We start from the raw sequence: 13,977 nt of genomic DNA, 5'->3' as shown, positions 1-13,977 counted from the left end.
TTCTTTCAGTGTAGGTGTATTAAACCTTGAAACAAATGTGTGAGGCATGGTCTTACAACCGAGACCCCCCACCTCCACCTCTGTCCTCAGACTCGGACCCCCTGTGTGGGTCCGTTGAACAATTCAATTAACATTTCGAAAAACAACAGCCAGCCCTAAAACCTTGCAAGCCCAACTTGACGCCAAAGTGGCGCACAGCCGTGTTGCCTCCGGGCTCCGGCCCTTCCGTTTCACCGATGTCTCCCCCTAGTGTCATTAGTCACCGGGGATTCTCATACTCATGTGGTGAGGTGGTGTTGTTGTCACTTTGGGTGGTCCTCAGAAGTCAATGATGGGTGTCTGGTTTTTTGGAACTTGCAAGCTCCCTTTACCTTGGCTTTACCACTGACTTTTCCCAGTCTATCGGGGCCCCACGGGGGTCCCTGGCTTCTCCTCATTGCCCGCCGCAGTAACCGGCTCGATTGCCCACCGAGTCATCCGTGAACCGTTGAATGTCCTCTTCCGTCACCAGGTGCTGTCTCTCCCCTGACCACTCGAATGACAGATAAAAGGGATGACCCCAGCGGTATCTAACCCCCTTTCCCTGTAGCCATCTAGTGAGGTTGCCACATTTCTTCCTCATTGCCAGGGTGAGGGCTGAGAGATCTTGATAGATTGCCACTTTGGAGTCTCCATATTGTATACTGCCGAGGTTCCTCGCTTTCTCCACAATCTTTGCTTTGTCCTTGTAGTAGTGTAGCTGGGCCAGCACCGAGCGTGGGCCGCTGCCCCCGCCTCCAGCGCGATGCACCCTGTCGAGTTTGATCTTGTTGTCGGCCTCCGCCCCCATGACAATTATGATGTCGTGTACCTTGTCCTCCAGGCCCTGTGGGCTTTCCCCCTCCGATTCCACTAGGCCAAAAAATGCACAGGTTGTTTCTCCTTTCCCTTTTTTCCATGTCATCTACCTTGAGCCGTAATTCCTCCTCACGACGTTGCACCTCTTGGAACCTTGCTTCCATTTGAGTTTCCAAGAGTGCCGTGGAGTGCTGGTTGTTTTCGACTCCCTCCACATGGTCCTCCAGGGTGGTGACTTTGGTTATAAGGTGAGCTAGCTTGGCGCCCATGTCGGTCCGAATCCCGTGAATCTCCTCCAGGATCATCTGGATATTGTTTTGGATGACACCAAGGTCGGGGGCGGTGCGGATGGACCCACGTTAGCCATTTTATCCTCGCCAGCCACAAATTGGTACTTATAGAGGGCCTCCATCCAGCTCATGGGGTTCTTGTTACAGCTGGATGTGACAACTGTCCACTGTGTGACCTGTGGCTGCGGTGGAGCTTGTGGGGGGGGGGGGGTGAATGCAGTTTCCGTGGGTGCTGGCTCTAAGGGTGAGCCAGGTTTGTTTGAGGCAGACAGGCACCCGCGGGTGGCGGTCCTTCGGTGCACAAGCGGGGTTACTCTAGGACTGAGGTGTCAGTGAGCGTATGGCTTTGCCCCCGGGGTTGAGGAGTCTGTTAGGCAACTGTCCGTAGGAATTGGATAGAAGGTGCCCCCTGTGGTAGAGCGCAAGGCAGGTCCTCTATCTGGATAGTGGTTTCCCCCCATGACCTAGATGTGGGGGCTGGTTCGAAAGATCTTGGCCCGGGGGGCCCCTCACCTGAAGCGTAGATTCTCATGTGCCCCCCAGTCAGTTGTGTTGAGGGCACGCTCCCGCGACGGCCCGGACTGGGGGGAACCCTGGTGTGGAATCAGATGGGGCCCCCACGACTTCCTGCTCTTGTTTGTGCTGGGGTGTCTTCAAGGCCCTGTGGGCCCAGTCCAACCCCACTCGTAGGTGGGTGTTGTGCTGGGGTGCCTCGGGTCTTCCTGGTGTGGTGGGGGCCCGTGTCTGGTGCTCCGAGGGCACCCACTCAACACCGGCCTCAGCGGGGGTGCGTTCCCGCTTCGGCCCGATGCTGCTCCTCTATGTCTGGGAGCACTGGTGTGATCGTCCCGCTCAGCGCTGGCCCCGACTGTGTGGCTCATGGGGCCGCGAGTCAGGGGGAGGAGCAGCGCCCCAGACCCGTGGGGCTGCTCCGGTGTGCTCCCGAAGAGCTGGGGCGGTGTTCCGGGTCACGGGGCTCTCCACGGCACAGACCCAGCGCCCCTGACTTAGCGGGCCGCCCTTCTGTGCTCCTCAGCTCACACTTCCTTCTTCTTTAAGGCAGGCGTGCTCTACGCAGGCCGTTATGGTGCTTCCTCGCTCACACGCGGGTTGCGGCCTCAGCGGTCTCCACCGACGTGTTGCTCAGGACTGCGGGAGAAGGGCTGCGAGGGCTCCAGGTGGCCGAACTCAGCACAGGTGCGTCGGAAAAACTTCTGGATTGGACCCTTTAGGGGGCCACGGATTCTCACAGCCTTATTTGGGAACCATATGTGGGTTAGGCCCCTTCTTCCGTTCTCCACTGATTTCCCGGGGCTGGGTACGGAGCTATAGGCTCAGGCGGCCATTTTGCCTGCGTCCCCTGGTGGCCTCTCCTCATACGTTTTGCATAAAAAACACATCTTTATACTAAAATTGTGTCATACGTGATGTCATACTACATGGCAAATAAGAAAAACCTACAGGGGGTTGTGATAGGATCAAGGGGAACATCTAAGTTAACTTTCTATAAGGGGTTGGGTTGTGATGTGACATCTACTATCAAGTGGACAACTTAAGCCTGCCTCTAGTGCAAGTTATCTTCAAGAGTTATTAGATACACGGTACATCATTGGCTCTCAAACTATAAGGCCCTTCATTATAGGGCCTTCTACAATTGGTTGGCATGCTTGTGCCAGTCTGGAACATTCGGCTCACTTAGCAGCACGTAAGCTCATACCCAGGTGCTAAGAGGTGGACATGACTTTGCCTCCCCATCCAATAAGCCCCACGCCTCTCATTACCCATGCCTTCTGCCATAAAGATTGTCTTTGAACTTGGCCTTGCAGCTTATCTGTGCCTCTGGGAATATAAGGGAGTGTAAGCACGCGCTTAACATAGTTCTGGAACTGCATGGCCAACTCTATTTTCATCCTCTGCTCAAGTGACAGGAGACCGCAATTCTGCCCATTTTGCAATAATGAAATATCTTAAGTGAATAAAACTTGGCATGAATGGTGTTCTTTCTTTGCACCTTGACAAGGAGTGTTTCAGCTTTTTACGTTTGCTGCCTTGAGAATAGATAGCTGGCCTTGGCTTGCTCCAACTTTGATACCAGGCCAAACAGCTTCTTCATTAAAGTCCACATATTTAGTAAACTCAGACCCACAGAGAAAGAAGGATCGAGAGTTGTGTTGCAGCAAGGAATTCGCTGAAGATTATGGACTTGAATTCACCCATTAGAGACAGTTATCACAAATCCTCCCTTCTGTAATATGCAGATTCATTATTCAGCACTGGGCAACAACACATCCAGGGTTCCAGATCTCAGAGCCTTCCAGACGCCCCTGGGGATATCAGGTGAGGGTAACAGTGTATTCCTGCAGTGGAGAACACTATTCATTGATCAATAAATGAAATCGTCATATTAAGTTTCATCATTAAATCTCTTCCCAGAATATTAAGCAGTGTATGTCGTGAATATAACAGGGGAACGGCCATGTCACATTCTCCTATAGAGACGGGCAGTTGATCATTGAAAGGAGCTCGACTTGTAGCTCCAGAGAATCCTTGAGCATTCATGGCAATACCTGACATTGGATATTTTCCCTCTCAAACACACAAAAGAGTTGACCCAGTGTCTACAATAAAAGAAAAGGATTTGCCTCCTATCATCACATCGACCCTTGGTTCCTCTTGAGGGTGGTGTCACTGATAGTACTGAACACATCAAATCACCCTGTGAGGTGTCCTATTGTGGATGCAGGCTCATCCCCATCCTTGTGAAAGGATTTCCTCCTACCACAGTGATGCCTCATTCTGAGCATCAATACTTGTCCTGTGTTTGCATACTGTTGTGTCTGCATAGGGGCTTGTTGCGACTGCCCTTGTGGCAGATTCATTTGCACTCATTCCTGCTGTTGTACCTGCTGTACTCGCAGCGCTTGTGTCTGATTAAATGTGTGATCTTGGGCAAAGCCTTCTCTGGTCTGTGTGCTGTATGGTGGAGGATAAGCTGCCCCCCGCCCCCTCTTGAGAACTATCAATTCTGTGCATTCCCTTGGCTCCCACATATGCGCGCAATGTGTCCTGTCGTTCCACAATTCCAGCATACTGGAGGAACCCTCCTTTTAGTCCCTCCTTGGTTATATCCTCCCTGAACATTCTGGTTCTCATTCTACGTCCCTTGAAACCTCCCCTGATTATTTTGAAACCCACCTCTTCTTCCTCTGTAACCCATACCTCTGCCTTGTGGTATGAACCCATATCCACCTTGAGCTATCTGGCGCAGATTTTTTGCTTGTGATGTTCCCATTGTTTCCTGCATTCCCAGTCCTCCTTTGCTTGTCAATACCAGCCCTTCTTTGGCAAATTTGGACTATTTTCTCTGAACTAACTCGGCTTCCTCGATTTTCCTATTCTCATCCTTGTTCTTATTCTTCTCTTGTAATAACCGACAATGGTGCACTATCGTCAATTGTATCTCAGCCCTTGGCTCTGCCTCCATCCCTACTAGTTTTTTCATCTGCCTTTGTACTGGCTCAGGCAATCCCTCTGTGTATCACAAAAGGTAAACTCCCAAGATTTTTTGTTATCGGGGGATCAAATCTAAGGCAGGAGTGAAAATCTAGTCAAAAACATAAAGGAAGAAATGATTACCCCTCTCTGCACGACCTGGTGGTTTGGAGATGGGAGTGGTTTTTACAAAATGTTCAACATACACTTGACATGAAAAACACTTGCTCAGTACGTAGCAAAAACACTATATACATATATTAGAACAAAATATAACTATTTTAATGATACTAGTACACAATTTAAAACAAGACAGTACTTCAATGAGACAGAACAAAAAACATTCAAAATACAATCAGGAATTAGACTGAGGACACGATTTGCAAAAATCAGAAGAAAAAACAGGGTTTTGGATCACTAAATGCACTATACTATATGAAGTTAATTCATAAGGCTGCTATAATTAGTAGTCTTTCATGGAGATAGTCGCATGTTTCAGCCATGGAATGCATTAGACACTATCTCTGGTGTCTTTTCAAAAGTTGGTATTGAGGCCATCTTCAGGACTAAGGACTTCTTCTGGAGAAACTTCAAATAAAAGATTAGCCCCGTGTTGTGATGCTGCAACAGCGTCACTGATCTAAAGAAATGTAAACAGGTAGTTATTAACTAACAGTGATCTTGGCCCTCATTACGACCCTGGCGGAAATCGAAAAACGATGGCGGAAATGCAATACCGCCATCGAATAGCGCTCGGTGCGATTATGACCCGTCACCGTAAAGTACGATGCCATTAGCGACACCGTAGTGAACGCCAACACTAACTGCACCAAGTACGCGCGCGCGCGCCATGCCAAACCGTAATTAGCACCATGGCGCAAGGGTACGCGAATTCCGACCCTAGCGGACATGTACTTAACGCCATCAAGCACGGCGGAAAGTACCATTCCGCCATGGTGAGAAGTACGGCATCGCGAATCAACCGTAAACGGCCCCACTGAGTGCCTGTACACCGCTCCCTGGCCACATAGTACAACTCCCCGTAGGTGCAACGAAGTCACAATGCAACCAGTGAAATGTACAAGTCACCCATGCATGCCAACGAACAAAAGAATCACAAGAGGGGCCAATGGGAGCTGCAGGGCACAGATGGCACGAATACAGAAGCTATACCAATGGACATGACCTCAGTCTCCCACCAAGAAACGCACGCAAACACAGGCACCTGTGACCAGCAATATTCCGATAATCACATCATTCCACCAATCCACCTGGCTGACCGGCATCTGTTACACAAAACCTAATCCCCCGCCCCTGAGCATGACATCATTCAAACAGTCATATTGGCAGCCCTCACCCCTGACCTCACTGGGCTTCGTAGGCAAACGCGCCCAGCACAGTACCACGCAACTATACTCCGAAGCTGGAACCCAATGCAGATCTCCTCACAATACATCGCTCCCCAAATAGGAATATGCCACATCACTTGCAAAGAAGAACGCTACACGGCCCATATCAGAATAGAAATTTAATGCACAACAAATTCACCAAGCCCATACAGCCATTAGGCCATGAACTCCAAAACACATTTCACCATTGTGGGCTGCATCCGCAATAAATGACCAGCTACTTCTTGTGTGACGCCCTGTTCCTTCATGGTACACAGGGGCTACATTCTCGTACGAAAAGGCAACATGGAAGCGCCTAGAACCGCAGGGCCGTCCCAATAGGGAGGCACTAGTCCAGCTGAAAGGCCGAAATGTTGCTCCGAGCCACTAGTACTGCGTAAGGGCATGTGGCCCATTGGCGATCGTCCCATAAGATTGTAATGCTGCTCCACTGATTAACACGAAGCAGCAGGTGTCGGGAGTAAAACCCATCTGCAGGAGTGGCATACAGATGGCAGTGGCAAAAGGGGAGGAGATACCTGTCAACCAAAAGAAAAGAAAAAGAATAGAATGGCCATCAGAACTACATTCGAACAACTCACTTCAATGATCACACTAGATCCACAGCCATATGCATGCTAGCCCACTCCAAAGGATCATCACCACCCCAAAACCACTTGCGACTCATAACTATCCATATCGAGGTGAAAACACCATCACAAACGAGTGTACCTGTGCATGCGTCTGTGAAAACAGAATCCATCAGATGGGATTGGTAACGTGCATGGACACAAGTGTCTGAAGGCGCGTCGAGACAGGGAGGGCTCAACAAGGCCAGATAGACGATGGTCCCACTATGGCAGCCCTGCATCACATAGCGCAGGGGAGGCGGACAGATTCCAAGAAGCCCTGTACATGGCAAACACCGTATCAAATCATCTGTCCATGCATCCATTCATCATTCCCTCATCCCGTAATGATAACGCCTGTTTCCATACTCACATAACATGTGAGAATTCCATTGAGTCTGTGCGTTATGCAGCCTGCAAAATCCACTGTGCCCCAGCCCGTAATTCCAGTGTTGTGAAGTAACATGTATTTGGGAACGTCCGGCCTCATCATCCACTTCGCTATTGCGCATCCCAAACTATTCATATCAATCATTGCATCCTCGCCATGGCCCCTGTCCCAAGGACACTGAACAATAGAACGTTATATTTGCAGTCAGACCTGTGGGCATCTCCTCGCCGCTAGCTGAAGACCGAAAGCGCCGCCCTTCGAATTCCTCATTTGCAACATCACGTCGAAAAGGCATCTGTGGACGCTTGAAATCACAAATTAATCCATCTAGTGCGGCTGTGTGTGAAAATGGCAACTGCCTTCACTCACAAATGGGAGGCCCCGCCCGTCGGTGAACCTCGGTACAGTGATGCATGAGGGTCCACCGTTACTCGAGTACTACGTTCCACTGACCCTTCACAAGTCTGTTCGCGACTGCAAAGAATGCATGTGAAACAATGGGACCATAGCCGAATGAACATATCAACCAATGTTACACGGCCATCGGGTACTAATACATGATTGTAATAGCAAGATGCCATTCCTCGAATTGCAGCGTTGTGTGCGGGACGTGCTCGCCCAAAGGGGAGAGCAGCTTGCACAGGTGGAATGAATCACCACAGGTGGAGGCCATACAGCCTGAAAACACATAAATTGCACACCCAGTCTCCTCCCACAACCACACCCACTCCGAAATGCTACCGGCAGGACTCGCGATGTTGGCCCTGGGGGACCTGATAGCACTGCAAGTACTCCAACTCCAAGAAGAAGACGAACACCAACTACAACCGGCCGCACGGAGGAGACGCAGGAGGGGGAGGAGGGCAAGGCAGGGCCAGCAAGGGCTGCCAGCACAGCCACTACCACCACGCAGGCAGCCCGCAATCCCACGCCTCCGAGCACATCCGTTCAACCTCACTGATGAGCAGATCCACACCCTCTACCGTTTGGACCGGGACACCATAGCCGCCATTGTGGACATGACACAGGCTGACCTTGTCAGCATGATAGATAGCCCAACCGCCATCCCACCCCTACTGAAGGTGGTGTCTGTACTCCACTTCCTGGCCACAGGCACCTACCAGCACACAGTCGGACAGTTGCATGGCATTTCTCAGCCACTGTTCTCACGGACACTATTGCAAGTGCTCGATGCCCTCCTGCAGCACGCAGACGACTACATCTCTCTACCACGCTCGGAGCAGGAAATAACCAACACAAAAGTGGGATTCCATGCACTTGGCGGCATACCGGGTTGCATTGGTGCCATCGACTGCACCCATGTGGAATTGGTCGTCCCACATGCCATGGAGGCCCAGTACCGCAACCGAAAACAATTTCATTCACTGAATGTACAAATGGTGTGTGACTCCAACAGGATCATTACACATTGTTGTGCCCGATTCCCTGGATCAACCCATGATTCTATGGTCTTGAGGAACTCTACAATACCACGCTACATGGAGCGACACGCAGGGAACAGATCCTGGCTACTCGGTGAGTCTCATTTCATGCATGATGATGTGGGGTATGTGATGCGGCAATGACCTGGCAGGAAGGGGGGGGGTGCGTACGTAGCAATGGCATTCCACATAATTCGTTTATCGTCCACATACAGGTGATGCCGGATATCCACTGAAGAGATGGCTCCTCACACCAGTCCGGAACCCACGGGACCAGCATGAGGAGGACTACAACCATGCCCACTCACGTACCCGTGTAGTCATTGAACAGGCATTCGGCCTACTGAAGACCCGTTTCCGGTGCCTCAGCAGGTCTGGCGGGGCACTCCTGTACCGCCATGAGAAGGTTGCAAAGATGGTGATGGCATGTGTCATGCTCCACAACATGTGCGTACGTAGAAATGTGCCCATGCCACCTGACGCAGAACTGCAAGCACCTGAAGATGGTCATGATGAGGGTGGGGATGTGGCAGCACCTCAAGGAGTCTGCGAGGCACAGGAGGGCCGTGAAATTCGTCAGCATCTCATAGATGCATGCTTCTAGCACAATATGGGCTGTACGCCTATGATGGCCTAGTACACAAAGATCATTGTCCACACATCTCATTGTTTGATCGTGCATTGTTTATGGCATATGTGATATCATGTTGAACACCCTATCGACCCGCCACCCAAGTGAGCCCAACACACCCCCTCCACCCTCCTACCTCCCCCCAGAACACCAGTGTCCAAAGATGCTCATTGTCAGTGGGCAGTCGCTATTGCAAGCCCCCTCTGCGGGTATCAGGGGCACCCCTGCCTGTGGAGCGCAGGTTCCTCCCAGATCTACGTTGGGGGCTGCCCTGGACGGAACTTGCAACGGATGATGTCTCTGCCTGCTCACGTCCATGCATGTCCCTAAGGGTTTGTGAGAGCTCAGTGAGCACACGGCGCACTGCGGCAAGTTCGGCACATACGTCTTTGGACGTCGCATGCAGTTCCCCCCTCAGGCTCTCGGTGCTTCTCTCCATTTGGACTCTCAGGCTCTCGGTGCTACTCTCCATTTGGACTCTCAGGCTCTCGGTGCTACTCTCCATTTGTGCCCTAAGTGTCTCAGTTGATGTTTCTATGTCTGCCTTAGTGCCCCCACATCCATCGGCATGGTCCTTGAGGAGCGTGGCCAGTTGCTGCTGTTGCACAATTAACTGGTCGAGGGACTGTTGCCTCTGCTGGGCCATGGCCATTTGCGGTGGTGTCACAGAGGGGCTGTTCGCCTCATGTTGCCCTGCCACAGGGCTTGTGGGGGATGGCCAGTCGTCGTCTTGTGGGTGCCCCTGCGTGGTATCCTCATGGTGTACGGGATGGAACAGACAGGGGGATTGGGACAGGTCATGGATGGATCTGACTTCGACATCCCCGTCTTCTGTGTCGGAGCATGCTGCCATTAATGGGGTGTCACCTATGGTGCTGCTGCCACCAGAGGCAGTACCTTCTGTGGCATCCATTGGGGGGACCTGGGGTGGTGCTGTTGTGGGCATGCTGGCTGCTGGGTTGCCTGTTGATGTTCCCTCCTGTGTGCTGCCACTTGATATGTGCTGCTGCCGTGTCTTGATGCGTGCAGCTGAGGTGGAGGGTCTTTGGCCGTCGGTCTTGGCCCTCTTTGCAGGTGTGCTGGTAGGGGTGTCCTGGAGCTCGTCGTTTGGATCGGACCCTGTGGTGGAGTAAAGGAGGGCGAGCGTTATTAATGGGTCTGTGGGAATTGGAATGGCAATGTATCACATGCATTGGGGTGGTACCTGAGGGTGATTTGGGTCGGGGCCTTGGAGGTGCTTTCATTTGTGTGTGGAGTGAGGGTGCAGTTGTTTGGCAGCCTGCAGTTAGGGTGTGCCTGCTGCACGTGTAGTGGGTGTTTTTGGGGTTTTTACTTATTTATGTATTTATTGTGTGTTTTAAAGTGCGCTATCCGGCCAATGTGTGTGGACGTTCTCCTGGCCATGTGTTGCTGTTGCGCTATGTGGACACATGTGAGTCACATGATTGGACATTGTGGATTTGGCATGGTTTTATTTGGGCCACCTACCTGATTCTCCGGATGTCTGCACTCCTTTTTCCATCCCTCCGACTCCCTCTATGCTCTCCATTCCAATGGTGGAGGCACAGATTTCTTCCCAGGGGGTCAACTTGATGGGTGATTCCGATCCTCCCCCGGTGGCTGTGGCAATGTTGCGGTTGGCAGAAAGTATGCTACGGACGCGTATCCGCAGGTCGTCCCACCGCTTCCTGCATTGCTGTGGGTTGCGGGGTGCGGTCCCCACCGCACTTACCCGCTGTGTCACCAGGGCCCATATGGCCTTCTTGTTCGCAAGTGCCGTCCTGGTCATTTGCGTGGAGAAGACGGCGGCGGCATTCTCCTGGAGGGTCTCTGTAAGCACGGTGAGTTCCTCACGGGAGAAGTGGACCTGCCGCTTGCGGTCGCACGCTTTCTTCGCTACTTTTCCCATTTTTCTTGGTTTCACTAGGGTGGATGACGGGTTGGGATGTGTCTCAGGGTGGTGTTTTTAGTGGTTGTGTGTATTTTGTGGTTTTATAGGTGTACGGGGTGTTGTTTCCCGTTCCGGGCCCATGTTTTTACTTCCGTTTCCGTATATTTACGGTCACCGTACTTTCCGGTTGGCGCTCACTGCGGTGTCCGCTATGATGGGTGGCGGTATTGCACCTAGGGCGCCGTACGGCGGCGGTGTGGGCCGTTTTGGGGTCATTTCCGCCATCGCGGACTTTGCACTTCCGCCATGGCGTGGTGCTCGTGCCCGATGGGTCGGAATGGGCCGCACTTTGCTCCATCGTGCAATGGCGGAAACGCTATTTACGCTGTGGCGGTCCGGTCAGTCACTTTCCGCCAGGGTCGTAATGAGGGCCCTTGTGTGTTATAATATTACCTCCATTTTCTAATACAGGTCAGTCAACTGCAGGCGTAAGAATATTTATATCACTTTGTTAAAAAACAAAACAGAGAAATTCAACAAAATATTGTTTGTTAACAAAGAAATGACTATCTTTCGAAGAAAGGGGGGGGGGACCCTTTTCTACTTATTGATGAGCACAGGATCTTAATGTAATAATAAAGAATATCTGCGTTCCATGTTTCATTAATGACTAAGACCCAGACAAGTAACAATTAAACTAGTAAATGACAGTTCAAAAAACACACAACAATGCAAAGTTTAAAAGAACAAATGTATAACCACCCCAATCGCTTACTTCTTTTTCCAGGCTGGGTGAGACAAGCCAGAGGTTGACGTAACTGCCTCCGTGTTTGTGATTGCTTTTGGGGTGCCCCAATGAAGGTGGCACGGGACGTCTAGTCCTAGAAACATAATTATTAATAGTAGTTCTCTTTGTTCAGTTCCTTTTCGGCTCAGATGTACAACTGTAAGATTTCATAACGTATAGGAGAGCCAGGGTTATACTGACAGAGGTGTATCAACGCTGGTTCCAGCGTCAAAAGATTATCTCATTTAAGAGAAAAACTGATAACTACCGAGATTGCTGAGCAAATAAGCATACAAGGGAAGGCATCATACTCCACAGTGTCCAAAACATGGATATACTCGAGGAGTCGTGTCTCAAGCAACTACCTGACTAATATAATTTAGCGTTATACTAACAGTCCTGTTAAAAAGGTTTAAATTGTAGTCAAATAGTGAAGCCGCTAAATGGTCCAATACAGCTGGTTTGAAAAAAGCGCACTTTATAATGTGGTGTCTGGGGCACCATTCGCAGTGTCGTTTTACCCAATTTAAAAAAAAAGGAGTCTTTGTAAACAAGTACAGGTGAGAGATGCTGCTCAACTCAATACTTGTTGATTTAGTAGCAAGAACCATGCAGAATTCCTATTGAGAAAAGGGAGGGAGGAGCCGCAAAAGATGATGGGCCTCATTACACGGACGGTGGTAACCATGGCGCTATTAGTGCCATGGTTGCCGCCGGTATTTTACCGATTCCGCCTTGGTGAATGGGGGAATTACTGCCCCATTCCAAGGTTGGCGGGGCGGTAATTCCCCATTCACCAAGGCCCTTCCCCATTCCCATTTGAGCCCCCATAGGGCTCAATGGAAATGGGGAAGGAGCAAATAACGGTACCGCTATTAGCGGTATCGTTATTTGCCCTGAAGTCCCTCAGCGGGTCCCTTCCTTAACGTGTGGTCTGGCCACACGTTAAGGACGGGTCCCGCTGAGGGACCTCATAGTATGGCGCTAAGGGATTACCGGCACCGGTGCCCTTACCGGTGCCGGTAATCCCTTAGCGCCATCCGTGTAATGAGGCCCGATGTATTAGTTAAGGGGGCAGTATATCTGTAATGGCAACACCTAATGTTAAGTTGCAAACTTACTGCAGGAAAAGAAATCAATCGTTTTGAAGCAAAGTGTCTGTGTTGTTGGGTTGCTGAATCAGATGGTCAAGCGCATACAGTTTGCCAGGAATTTCTGCTAAGGGGCATACTGCAAAACAATGCACAACGCTGACGTCAATATAACATATCAGCTGGATAGAATGAGTATGTGCGGCAACACATGGAAGTGCTTACTTGTGAGGCGAAGGACATGAATGTGCCTGCGGCGCCACTTCCAATATGCGGGCGGTGACAAAAGCTGGCTGCCGAGTGTCAGTCGATTGGTGCAGCTGAAGAGAAGCCCAATTAGCACCCCCGGGGCCAGATGCCGGCAGAACGCCAGGTCACGAAGCGAGCTAGTGGACAGTAAAAAAACACAGAGGTACAACATAGCTCTCAACCATTTGTCTTGCAAAGGCGGGTGAAATCACCCGATTTTGTTTTTGGCGGGTGAGAGGCCCATTGGAATGAATGGGCATGCAGGAGGCTTGGCGGGTGAGTCAGCCCTTTACAAGGCGGGTGACACCTGCCAAAAGCGTGTGAGTTGAGAGCTATGGGTACAAGCCAAGATGTTACACAAAGACAAGTGATAGAAAGGCCAGCAGGGTGCGCAAGGCATTTCCACGGAGAGTACACTTACTTTGAGTAACGTGTGACTTCTAAGACCAGCCTTGGAACAAGAAAGTCACGTCCGACTCAAAACGATGTCTATTTAAAGCCGGAAGTGATTGAAGCTAGCGAACGTAGGGGCCACGTGATACCGTCAAGAGTGTTCATGATTTAAAGGAGCCAGATTCACACAGAATTACAGTGGGCCTCATTAGGACCCAGGCGGATTTCGCGGTGCTAAATGCACCGCGAAGCACGGCGGAAAGCCGTCGATAGCGCCATGGGGGTTGGCGGATTTACCGCCCCATTCCGACCTCGGCGGAGCGGTAAATCCCCAATCCCCATTCTGCCCTTCCCCATTCCCATTCTTGCCCCATAGGGTATAATGGGAGTGGGGAAGGAGTTAATTACGCCACCGTAAAATACGGTGGCGTAATTAACAACGAGGTCCCGTAGCGCCATGGTTTTC

The 13,977-nt window shown here is 50.9% G+C and overlaps 1 long non-coding RNA gene across 1 annotated transcript; it reads right to left on the bottom strand.

Moving 5' to 3' along the window:
* Positions 1–11,779: 11,779 nt before the first annotated feature.
* Positions 11,780–13,610, bottom strand: LOC138512920 (uncharacterized). Its single transcript, XR_011281614.1, has 3 exons — positions 13,540–13,610; positions 13,095–13,255; positions 11,780–11,872 (listed from the first exon to the last, which is right to left on the bottom strand). It is a non-coding gene; the product is annotated as an uncharacterized lncRNA (long non-coding RNA).
* Positions 13,611–13,977: the final 367 nt, after the last annotated feature.

The sequence above is a fragment of the Ambystoma mexicanum genome, chromosome 12 (assembly GCF_040938575.1).
Source record: "Ambystoma mexicanum isolate Mex_15411 chromosome 12, UKY_AmexF1_1, whole genome shotgun sequence".
In the NCBI taxonomy this organism is placed as follows: Eukaryota; Metazoa; Chordata; class Amphibia; order Caudata; family Ambystomatidae; genus Ambystoma; species Ambystoma mexicanum.
The sequence above is the reverse complement of the archived record's forward strand: the minus strand, read 5'-3'. Positions and strand labels throughout refer to the sequence as shown.